The 12,847-nt window shown below is 40.0% G+C and overlaps 1 protein-coding gene across 3 annotated transcripts in view; it reads right to left on the bottom strand.

Annotated features, from left to right (window-relative positions):
- Positions 1-12,847, bottom strand: part of ZNF790 (zinc finger protein 790) — a 57,298-nt gene that overhangs the window by 19,587 nt on the left and 24,864 nt on the right. The window contains exon 8 of one of the 3 annotated variants that reach the window (XM_053906369.1): positions 9,536-10,556. The exons of 1 other annotated variant lie outside the window; for it this stretch is intronic. The gene's annotated coding sequence lies outside the window, so the exon portion shown is untranslated. Of the gene's footprint in view, positions 1-9,535; positions 10,557-10,597; positions 10,781-12,847 lie in introns of those variants that run through there. One more of the 3 variants, XM_053906368.1, reaches the window with a different exon arrangement.

The following is a 12,847-nucleotide window of genomic DNA, read 5'->3' as shown; positions in this document are numbered from 1 at the left end:
TCTGTGGGCCTCTTGTCTACGTTTGGCTCCGGAGAGCCAAGCTAGTCTTCTGGTGGTTTTCTGGGTTATTTAGGCAGGTGTGGGTGGAATCTAAGTGATCAGGAGGTCGCAGTGAGCCCAGCGTCCTCCTACGCCGCTATCTTCCCTATTGTACCCAAACCAGTATATTTTATCATCTCCCCTCTACATATTTCGGTATGTATCTTGAACAGATAAGGACTTAATTAATATCTAGTAATTTTTGAGATATTAGTGATTATAGTTGGGTTATTTCAGTCAGGATTTAAAAGACATTCTGCTCATTACATTTGGTTGCTGTGTCTCTTGTACACTTGCTTTTGTCTTTTTAAAAATGCCTACAGAACAAAACAGAAACATGGTAACAGCAATGCCATGATATAGCCTCCCTATTTTCTACAGATTGAATATTCAGGTTATTTCTTTGTTGCTGCAAACCAGGCAATAAATGTCTTTATATGCTTATTCTTGCATATTTGTGTTTTTATTTCTACAGAATATATTCCTACAGATTAGACTGCTGAGTCAAAATATGTATACATTTTACATTTGTTTTAATAGATTATGCTGTTTTGAAACAGTTTACAGGGGCGCCTGGGTGGCTCAGTTGGTTAAGCGGCTGACTTCAGCTCAGGTCATGATCTCGCGGTCCGTGAGTTTGAGCCCCGCGTCGGGCTCTGTGCTGACGACTCAGAGCCTGGAGCCTGTTTCAGATTCTGTGTCTCCCTCTCTCTGACCCTCCCCCGCTCATGCTCTGTCTCTCTCTGTCTCAAAAATAAATAAACGTTAAAAAAAAAAAATTAAAAAAAAAAAAAAAAAAGAAACAGTTTACATTCTCATCATTAACGTATGAGAGTGCTTATTCCCTATACCATCACCAGGAACAAAAAATAAAGCCAAAAGGAGCCATGATGGAATAACAGGTTTAAACAGCGACTGTGATCCTCAACAAGAAAGATACAAATTAAGTGAGCAGTATGATCACACCAACTTCCTACCTGGAGATACATTCTAGATAATGAAAAAGGTTTATCCCAAACTGAGCATGCTGGTCTATGTTGAGAAGATTGAGATCAAAGAGACTGATGTTCCTGGAAGTTGGAGAGCAGTTCCAGAGAGAAGGAAGCTGTGCAGAGAATTTCAGAAATGTGTGAAAGGGTCCTCTTCAGTCGTTCCTAACATTAAGTAGTACATGTGTAGGTTGTGATTCTACAAGTCTGAGCAAAGTGTAATCAGAGAGCTGCAAGTTGTAAAATGCCCAGAGCTGACACAGGGCAGAGATGTTTCTAATTCTGACCCTGATGATCACCCATACCATTTAGTAGATAGCCCAGAAGAGTCACACATAAGGAACAGAGGTCAACCATCTCTAAAGCACTTTAGACTTGTCCTAAACTGCTTTTTTAAAGTTTTAAAAGAATCAAGCAAGTAACCTAGCTGCCTACAGAGCAAAGCTTCACCCTCTGAAAGAAATGGAACAATAGCCACATTCAACAATGTAAATTGCATAATGTTCATCATCTGTATAAAGAAGCCCCCCACCACGTGACACAAAACCAGAAAAAAATCAATTGGTTGGCCAAATAAAATGGCAGGGGAAATGGTATCAGTACAAAATTACTAAAGAAGCTATTATGCTTAATATGTTTAAGAATTTTTAATTTTTTTTAATGTTTATTTTTGAAAGAGAGACAGAGCACAAATGGGGGAGGGGTAGAGAGAGGGAGACACAGAATCTGAAGCAGGCTCCAGGCTCTGAGCTGTCAGCACAGAGCCCAATGCAGGTCTCAAACCCATGAACCACAAGAACATGACCTGAGCCAAAGTCAAATGCTTAACTGACCGAGCCACCCAGGTGCCTCTGGTTAAGAATTTTTTAAAATCCACAACATAATGAGGACAGATATAGAGGATACAGATGGAACTTCTATAAAAGAAAAATATCTGAGAAGAAAATTTTATTGGAGATTAAATATAGAGGAAGGAAAAATTCAGTGAACTTGAAAATATGTTTGGAAAAATGAAGCACAGAGAGAAAAAGACTGAAAGAAAAGAGCCTCAATGACCTGTGGACAAATTAAAGCAGGTTCTGTGTAAATGAGATGTCAGCAAGATGGTAGAATTGGATGTCCTAGGCCCTCTCTCCTCTGACAAACACACTGATACAGCAATTCATGGAGAAATTCCCTTTGTGAGAAATCCAAAAACTGAGTGAAAGCCTCTGCACCTAGGGAGAATGCAAAGCCAGACTCATCAAAACCCATAGGGAGATATGGGACACCCTTCTGCCACAGTCCAGGCACATGGTACAACATCATATCAGTGAGAGACTCCTGGCTACCAGCTTCACCTGGTGGGGGGGGGGGGGGGGGGCATATTTTTCACATTCTGTACCTTAAATTTCCTGGGAGCTCCCAGAAAACTGACTTAGGTCTTGCCAGTTGTGGAGTTCTGACAGGTGCAGTAAAATCTAGCCACTGGGTAGATAACAGAGATGGTGGGTTGGGCTGGTAGATACCATTAATCCTTACCTCTATTCAACACAAAGCAAGCCCTCAGCCCTCAGCTTTCCCATGGGGAAGAAAAGAGTTGATCTGTGTGTCCAACACTCCAGTGTTGCTAGGGCCATCCAACGACTTGGCATTTGAGTTAGTCTTACAGCTCTGAGAGGTCTGGCACAGTCTATCCACCTTTGGGAAAACAGAACCAATGGTTTCAACTGATAGATGCCACAACCCCCCATTCCCAGCTCAGCACAGACTGAGTGAGCAAAAATAAGAGGCTGCCTACTTCTTCCTGGAGGTGAGAAAGAGTATATACAGGTCCCCAGGCAAAGGTGGAGATTGGCAGAGAATTTAAAAATATGATTCAACTATATACTGGATATACGTTTTAGATTCAAATATCAAATTTCAAACAAAAGGACAGAAAAAGATACACCATGCAAACTGCAATCATAACAGAAATGGAGTGGCTATACTATCAGATCAAACAGGCATTAAGACAAAATTACCAGAGACAAAGAGGTACATTGTATCATCAAAAAGGGCTAATCCATCAAGAAGACATAACAATCATAAGGATATATGCACCTGAGCCAACATCCCAAATGTCCATCACCAGATGAATGAAGAAACAAAATCAACTGTCCTAAATATGCTGAAAAAGCTGAAAGAAGTTGTGGAACTTAAAAGTACAATAACTGAAATGAAAAATACACTAAACACCTACTAGGATGCCTATTTTAAATTTATTTTTAAATGTTTTTATTTATTTTTGAGGGGGTGGGGGGAAAGGGCAGAAAGAATGGGAGACAGAGAATCCAAAGCAGGCTCTGTGCTGACAGCAGAGAGCTCAATGCAGGGCTAGAACTCATGAACTCAAAACTCAATCTCACGACCTGAGCTGAAGTTGGAGGCTTTTAGGGGCCCCCTAGGATCCCTATTTTAAAAATTAAAAAATAACAACTGTTGATGAGGATATGGAACAACTGGGACGCTCAGATATTGCTAGAAATTGTGCGGTTCCTATAAAAATAACTTGGTGGTTCCTCAAAAGCTAAATATAGAATTTCCATATGACCCAACAATCCCACTCAGGTATTAAAGGAATTGAAAGCAATGACTTGAATAGATACTTGTACACAAATGTTTATTGCAGCATTATACATAATAGCCAAAATGTAGAAACAACTCAAGTATCCATCAACAGAATAAACAAAATGTGGTATATATGCACAATGGAATAATATTCAGGCACAAAAAGAAATGAAATTCTTGCACATGCTACAACATGGATTAGTGTTGAAAACATTACATTAAGTAAAATAAGCCAGACACAAAATAACAAGTATTGTATGTTTCCACTTATATGAAATATCAAGAATAGGCAAATGAATAGATTTTCATAGAAAGTAGATTAGAAGTTATTAGGAGTTATTGCCTAATGGTTACAGTTTCTGTTTGAGGTGACAAAAAGGTTAGAAATAGATAGCAGTGATAGTTGCACAACAATGTGATATAACTAATGTTGCTGAATTGTACATTTAAAAATGGTGAAAATGGCAATCCTATGTTGTATATATTTTACAACTTGTAAAAAGTTGGTAACGTAACCTACCAAAAATTATTACATAATAAATTTTAAAAGGGTAAAGTATGTGGAATGTAAATTATATCTCAATAAAGCTATTTCAAAATTAGAAACAAACTATGAATTTAACTTAAGTAGTTGTACTTTACTATTCATATTATTTATTTAATCTTGGATGCATTAGTTAGTTCATGGTTTATAAGAAATGGTCCATTTCTTCTAAGTTGTTGAGTTTCTGTGAGTAGAATTGCTCATAATGCTCCCTTATTATCCTATCATTGTTTGCTGGATTTTTACTAATATTCTCTTACATTTCTGATGACAATCTTGCTAGAAGTTTATCAGTTTCATTGATCTTTTCAAAAGATGAGATTTTGGTTTATTTTTCTGTATTGTTTTGTTTACAATTTCATTGATTTTAAGCTCTTTATTTCCTTCCTTCTGTTCACTTTGCATTGTTTTCCTCTTTTTCTAGTTTCTTATGGAAGGAATTTGAGCGGTATTTTTTTTTTTTTTTGAGAACTTTACCCCATTTTTGATGAGCATTTAGTACTATAAATTTTTCTGTAAATTCCGATTTAATTGTATTCTACAAGTTTTCCTATGTTCTATTTTCATTTTCATTCAGTGTAACCTTTTTAAAAAACATCCCTTGAGATTTCCTCTTTGACCCAAGAGTTAAAGTGTATTGTTTAGTTTCATGTTATCTTTCTGCTAAACAATTTCTAGTTTAATTCCTTTGCAGTCAAAGAACACAGTATGATTCCAATTCTTTCTTTGTAATATATATATTTTTAATTTTTAATGTTTATTTATTTTTGAGAGAGCAACAGAGTGTGAGTGGGGGAGGTGCAGAGAGAGAGACACACAAAATCCAAAGCAGGCTCCAGGCTCAGAGCTGAATTCATGTATCAGCTCTAGCAGGTTTTTTGGGGGGAGTCTTTCAGGTTTTCCATGTAGAGTATCAAAGTAAAAGTTTGACTTCTTCTTTGTCGATTTGGATGCCTTTTATTTTGTTTTGTTGTCTGATTGCTGAGGCTAGGACTTCCAACACTATGTTAAACAACAGTGGTGAGAGTTGACATCTCTGTTGTGTTCCTGATCTCAGGGGGAAAGTTTTTCCTGATTGAGGGTGATATTAGCTATGGGCCTTTCATATATGGCTTTTATGATGTTAAGGTATGTTCCTTCTATTCCGACTTTATTGAGGGTTTTTATTAAGAAAAGATGTTGTATTTTGTCAAAATCTTTTTCCACATCTATTGACAAGATCATATGGTTCTTATCTTTTTTCCATTAATGTGATGTATCACGTTGATTGATTTGCAGATATTGAAACAGCCCTGCAACCCAGGAATGAATCCCACTTGATCATGGTGAATAATTCTTTTAATATACTGTTGAATTCAATTTACTAGTGTCTTGTTGAGATTTCTCACATCCATGTTCATCAGAGATACTGGCCTGTAATTTTCCTTTTTAGTGGGGTCTTTGTCTGGTTTGGGAATCAAGGTGATGCTGGCTTCATAGAATGAGTCCGGAAGCCTTCCTTCCATTCTATTTTTGGAACAGCTTGAGAAGAATAGGAATTAACTCTTTCTGATTTAAATGTCTGATAAAATTCCCTTGGAAGCCATCTGGTCCAAGACTCTTATTTGTTGGGAGATTTTAAAATAACTGCTTCAGTTTCTTCACTGCTTATGGGTCTGTTCAAGTTTTCTATTTCTTCCCATTTGAGTTTTTGTAGTGGATGGGTATCTAGGAATTTGTCCATTTCTTCCAGATTATCCAGTTTGTTGGCATATAATTTTTCATAGTTTTCTATAATAATTGTTTGTATTTCTGTGGTGTTGTGATCTCTTTCATTTGTGATTGTATCTCTTTGGGTTCTCTCTTTTCTTTTTGAGAAGTCTGGCTAAGGGTTTACCAATTTTGTTTATCCTTTCAAAAAATCAGATCTTAGACTCACTGAACTGTTCTGTTCTTTTTTAAATTATTATTTTATATTATTTCTGCTCTAATCTTTATTTCTTTTCTTCTGCTGGTTTTGAGGCTTCTTTCCTGCTCTGTTTCTAATTGCTTTAGCTGTAAGGTTAGATTCTGTATTTGGGATTTTTCTTGTTTCTTGAGATAAGCCTGGATCACACTGTATTTTCACCTTAGGACTGCCTTTGCTGCATCCCAAAAGGTTTGGACTGTTATGTTTTCATTTTCATTTGCTTCCATATGCTTTTAAAGTTCTTCCTTAATTTCCTGGTTGACCCATTCATTCCTTAGGATATTCTTTAACCTCCATGTATTTAGAGGCTTTCCAAATTTATTTTTGTGGTTGATTTCAAATTTCATAGCGTTGTGATCTGAAAATAGGTGCATGGCATGATTTCAATCCTTTTATATTTGTTGAGGTCTGTTTTGTGACCCATTTTGAGAATGTCCCATGTGCACTCGAGAAGAATGTGCATTCTGCTGCTTTTGGATGAAAAGATCTGAATATATCTGTTAAGCCCATCTGGTCCAATGTGTCATTCAGAGCTATTGTTTCTTTACTGATTTTCTGCCTAGATGATCTGTCCATTGTTGTAAGTGGAGTATTAAAGTCCCCTACAATCACAGTATTGTTATCTATACATTTATTTATGTTCGTGATTAACTGATATATATATTTGGGTGCTTCCAAGTTGGGGCATAAACATTTATAATTGTTAGCGCTTCTTGATGGATAGACCCCTCAATTATAATGACCTTCTTCATCTTTTGTTACAGTCTTTGGTTAAAATCTAGTTTGTCTGATAGAAGTATGGCTACTCTGGCTTTCTTTTTACATCCCATAGCATGATAGATGGTTCTCTATCCCTTCACTTTCAATCTGCCGGTGTCCTCAGGTCTAAAATGGGTCTCATGTAGGCAGCATATAGATGGATCTTGGTTTTTTATTCATTCTGATATCCCATGTCTTTTGATTGGGGCATTTAGTCCATTTACATTCAGATTATTAAAAGATAAGGATTTAGTGTCATTGTGTTATCTGTAGGTTTCACGCTTGTGGTGATGTCTCTGGTCCTTTGTAGTCTTTTCTGCTTTCCATTCACACAGACCCCCTTAAGATTTCCTGCAGGGCTGGCTTATGAACTCCTTTAGTTTTTGTCTGGGAAAAACATTTATCTTTCCTTCTACTCTATATATCTGGGGGCTTGGGTATTTGGCGCATAGACATTTATAATAGTTAGCTCTTCCTGGTGGATAGACCCTGTAATTATTATATAATGCCCTTCTTCATCTCTTGTTACAGCCTTTAATTTAAAGTCTAGTTTGTCTGATATAAGTATGGCTACTCCAGCTTTCTTTTGGCTTCCAGGAGCATGATAAATAGTTCTCCATCCCCTCACTCTCAATCTAAAGGTGTCCTCAGATCTAAAATGAGTCTCTTGTAGACAGCAAATAGATGGGTCTTGTTTTTTTATCCATTCTGATACCCTATGTCTTTTAGTTGGCGCATTTAATCCATTTACATTCAGTGTTATTATAGAAAGATATGGGTTTAGAGTCATTGTGATGTCTGTATGTTTTATGCTTGTAGCGATGTCTCTGGTACTTTGTCTCACAGGATCCCCCTTAGGATCTCTTGTAGGGCTGGTTTCGTGGTGACAAATTCCTTCAGTTTTTGTTTGTTTGGGAAGACCTTTATCTCTCCTTCTATTCTAAATGACAGACTTGCTGGATAAAGGATTCTCGGCTGCATATTTTTTCTGTTTAGCACACTGTAGATATCGTGCCAAGCCTTTCTGGCCTGCCAAGTTTCAAAGGAGAGATCAGTCACGAGTCTTATAGGTCTCCCTTTATATGTGAGGGCACGTTTATCCCTTGCTGCTTTCAGAATTTTTTCTTTATCCTTGTATTTTGCCAGTTTCACTATGATATGTCGTGCAGAAGATCGATTCAAGTTACGTCTGAAGGGAGTTCTCTGTGCCTCTTGGATTTCAATGCCTTTTTCCTTCCCCAGTTCAGGGAAGTTCTCAGCTATAATTTGTTCAAGTACCCCTTCAGCACCCTTCCCTCTCTCTTCCTCCTCTGGGATACCAATTATGCGTATATTATTTTTTTTTATTGTATCACTTAGTTCTCTAATTTTCCCCTCATACTCCTGGATTTTTTTATCTCTCTTTCTTTCAGCTTCCTCTTTCTCCATAACTTTATCTTCTAGTTCACCTATTCTCTCCTCTGCCTCTTCAAGCCGAGCCATCGTGGTTTCCATTTTGTTTTGCATTTCGTTTAAAGCGTTTTTCAACTCCTCGTGACTGTTCCTTAGTCCCTCGATCTTTGTGGCAAGAGATTCTCTGCTGTCCTGTATACTGTTTTCAAGCCCAGCGATTAATTTTATGACTATTATTCTAAATTCACTTTCTGTTATATTATTTAAATCCTTTTTGATCAGTTCATTAGCTGTTGTTATTTCCTGGAGATTCTTCTGAGGGGAATTCTTCCATTTGGTCATTTTGGAGAGTCCCTGGCGTGGTGAGGACCTGCAGTGCACTTCCCCTGTGCTGTGGTGTATAACTGGAGTTAGTGGGCGGGGCCGCAGTCCGACCCGATGTCTGCCCCCAGCCCACTGCTGGGGCCACAGTCAGACTGGTGTGTGCCTTCTCTTCCCCTCTCCTAGGGGCGGGATTCACTGTGGGGTGGCGTGTCCCGTCTGGGCTACTTGCACACTGCCAGGCTTGTGTTGCTGGGGATCTGGCGTATTAGCTGGAGTGGGTAGGCAAGGTGCACGGGGGCTGGAGGGGCAGGCTTAGCTTGCTTCTCCTTAGGTGATCCACTTCAGGAGGAGCCCTGTGGCAGCGGGAGGGAGTCAGATCCGCTGCCGGAGGTTTGGCTCCGCAGAAGCACAGAGTTGGGTGTTTGCGCGGAGCGAGCAAGTTCCCTGGCAGGAACTGGTTCCCTTTGGGATTTTGGCTGGGGGATGGGCGGGGGAGATGGCGCTGGCGCCTTTGTTCCCCGCCAAGCTGAGCTCTGCCGTCCGGGGGCTCAGCAGCTCTCCCTCCCTTTGTCCTCCAGCCTTCCCGCTTTCCGAGCAGAGCTGTTAACTTATGACCTCCCAGACGCTAAGTCGCGCTTGCTGTCGGAACACAGTCCGTCCGGCCCCTCCGCTTTTGCCAGCCAGACTCGGGGGCTCTGCTTGGCCGGCGAGCCGCCCCTCCGCCCCGGCTCCCTCCCGCCAGTCCGTGGAGCGCGCACCGCCTCGCCACCCTTCCTACCCTCTTCCGTGGGCCTCTAGTCTGCGCTTGACTCCGGAGACTCCCTTCTGCTAATCCTCTGGCGGTTTTCTGGGTTCTTTAGGCAGGTGTAGGTGGAATCTAAGTGATCGGCAGGACGCGCTGTGAGCCCCGCGTCCTCCTACGCCGCCATCTTCCGGAACCCCCTCTCTTTCCTTCTACTCTAAATGACAGCCTTGCTGGATATAGGATTCTTGGCTGCATATTTTCCCTATTCAGCACATTGAATATTTCTTGCCACTCCCTTCTGCCCTGACAAATTTCAGTGGACAGATCTGCTACTATCCTTATGTGTCTACTCTTGTATGTTAAGGGCCTTTTGTCCCTAGCTGCTTTCAGAATTTTCTCTTTATCTTTGTATTTTTCCAGTTTCACTACGATATGTCATGGTGTTGACTTATTTTTGTTGATCTGGGAGTTCTCTGTGCCTCCTGGACTTGGATGCCTGTTTCCTACCCCAGATTAGGGAACATCTCACTATAATTTGTTCAAATAAACCTTCTTCCCCCTTCTCTCTTCCCCCTTCTGGAACTCCTATGATATCGATATTATTTCATTGAATCACTTAGGTCTGTAATTGTTCCCTCATGATCTAGTAACTTCCTTTCTCTACTTTTCTCAGCTTCATCATTTTCCATACTTTATCTTCTATTTCACCTATCTTTGCTGTTACTGCATCTAGCTTATTTTGCAGCTCATTTACAGCATTTCTTAGTTCACTGTGACTATTTCTTAGGTCCTTAATCTCTGCAGATTCTCTGCTGTCTTCTATGCTATTTTTCAAGCCCGGCTATTTGTCTTATGACTATTATTCTAAATTCCTGATCAGATATATTGTTTATATCTGTTCTGAGCAATTCTCTGGCTGTCATTTCTTCCTGGGATTCCCTTCGAGGATAATTCTTCTGTTGCATCATTTTGGCTAGTTTTCTGTCCTTTACATCTTCTAATAGCTTGTCATGTGTCCTGCACCTGCAAGTACTACTATATTAAAAAGGAGTGGGGCGCCTGGGTGGCTCAGTCGGTTAAGCGTCCGACTTCGGCTCAGGTCATGATCTCGCTGTCCATGGGTTCGAGCCCCGTGTTGGGCTCTGTGCTGACAGCTCAGAGCCTGCAGCCTGCTTCCAATTCTGTGTCTCCCTCTTTCTCTGACCCTCCCCTGTTCATGCTCTCTCTCTCTCAAAAATAAATAAATGTTAAAAAAAAATTTTTTTTTAAATCTTTAAAAAAAAAAAGGGGGGGGGGGGTCATACACTGTTCAGGGCCTGGCACTTTAGGAGGTGTTTTTGGAGTGTGTTACATGCACTCTATTATTGTGTCTTGGCTGCTTTATCTAACTACTCATAGTGGTGGATTGGACTGTCCACCAGGTGTGCTTTGATTTGTTCACTGAGGTAACCCTGGAAAATAGGAGGAGTTGGGGGGGGGAAGAAACCTTACCCTAACCAAAGAGCAAAATGATAGGGGAGGGAAAAAAGACCAGGCAGAGAGAATCAAAGAAACTATTGGGCTTAATCCAGAAAGACAGGAAAATAAAGGAGATACAGAAAAGGTAAAAAAAGGATAGAGTAAAAATGCCGGATTAAACAACCAGAACAGAAAAAAAAAAAAAAAAAAAGGAAAAATATATAAGTATTGACCAAAAATCAAATCAGAAACTATAAGGCTGATTCCAAGGTGGGGGTCGGGGGGAAGGAAAGTAGAAAGGTAATGCAGGGAAAAGAGAAGAAGTAATAATAATAATAATTTAAAAAGAAAAAAAAACAGACTAACATACAAAACTGCAGGACAGTTGTCTGTTGGTGCCTTGGAAACAGTGGTTGTGCTGGTCTGGAGGAGGGACCAACTAGTTCAGTGAGTGTCAGTCTCACCCTGGTAAATAAGCAGTTCCTGGCCTCGGAAGGGCAACGTTTGGTGTAAGTGGGTCCCACCTCCACTGGAGGTGGCTGTGCTGCTCCCTGAAGCCCCACTGTGTTAGTGATGTGGAGGAAAATGGCGACACCCCAATCTCTCCTCCTACCAGGTGTCCCAAACCACACTGTTTATGCTGCCCTGACAGAGCAGCACAGACTTCAGTGGCCGATTTGCCCTGCTCTACAGTCTCCCCTGACTCCCCAGTGCTCGACTGGGATCCAAAACCCAATGTCTTAAAGGATCCTGCTCCATGTGGACACCCAGTTCTGAAATAGCACTCTGCTCAGTTGACAAAGGGCCTCTGGCTGGCGCCTTCAGGGTCTTTTGTCTTTGCAGGGGCAATAAACCTTCTTCCCACAGTGCTCAAGGGAGGGGGCTTTCTCAAAGCACACCCCTGAGAATGCTACCAAGCCCGGGGTTGGCTCCCCTCCCCCTCCCACCCCAGGCATGTGCACCAGGACATATGCAGTCTCTTTACCACATCCAACCAAATTAACAAAATTAATTAGTATCTAATACCCAATCCATGTTCAATTTTTCATGATTTCCTCAAAATATCTGTTCAGTTATTTGTTCCAAGTCTGGACTCAAGAATGTTCCACACTTTGAATCTGGTTGATAAGTTACCTTTAAGTCTCTTTTGAACTAAGGCAGTTCATTTTTCTCCCTCCTTACCATGCCACTCATTTACTGAAGAAACTTGGCAATTTGTCCCATAGAATTTTCCACATTCTGATTTGGCCAATTTGTGACCTTCATATACCACTCACAAGTTTTTAAATTCATTTTATTTCCTATAAATTGGTAATTAGATCTGGAGGTTAAATTAGATTAAGATTCAGTGTTGGGAAATATAACTTAGGTAGTACTTCCTACTTCCTATGGCATCACACGAGGCATATTAATACCATGGTGTTCCAATTTAGTGTTAAGATTGGCCAACTAAAGTGTTGTCAACCTTATTGTTATCTTCTGAAATTCCCAATAACCCATTTATTATGAATTGTTGCCAATTCCATTATTTTATTAAATGATGCCAAATGTAACTTTCTAAGTCTGTCATTTCTGAACCTCCTCTTGCCAACTATTTGATTACAGCTTGTACAGAAAAATCATGATAAATACTTGGTTCTGTTCCTTACCAAAAGAAATTTGGTTCCTTACCAAAATTCTGTTCTGTTCCTTACCAAAATTTCAGAATATGCTAGTACTCTGGCAAACTCATAAAGCCCCCCCCCCCCCCCCCGCCCTTTTTTTTTTCCATTTTGAATTTAGGCAGTTTTACCTACACAGTTTCAACCCATTGCAATAGTTTCTGATGCTTAACTGATCCTATCTTTGGTCAGTTCCTTTAGGTTAATGATCCTGTAGTCTTTGATAGCTTTATTGCTTTTAGGTACAATAAGACATTTTATGATAATTATATATACATTTTCTACTGTTGACCTGTCTTATGCCATTTCTCTAAGGAGAAATTTTTCTTTTTATAGAAAATGGAATTTGAAAACTACAGTCTGGATACATGGGCAACTCATAGCTTCTAGGTCACTAAT

The sequence above is a fragment of the Panthera pardus genome, unplaced genomic scaffold, assembly GCF_024362965.1.
Source record: "Panthera pardus isolate Hobbes unplaced genomic scaffold, ASM2436296v1 HiC_scaffold_18, whole genome shotgun sequence".
NCBI classification, from domain to species: Eukaryota; Metazoa; Chordata; class Mammalia; order Carnivora; family Felidae; genus Panthera; species Panthera pardus.
Note: the sequence above shows the minus strand (reverse complement) of the source record. Positions and strands in the feature narration are given on the sequence as shown.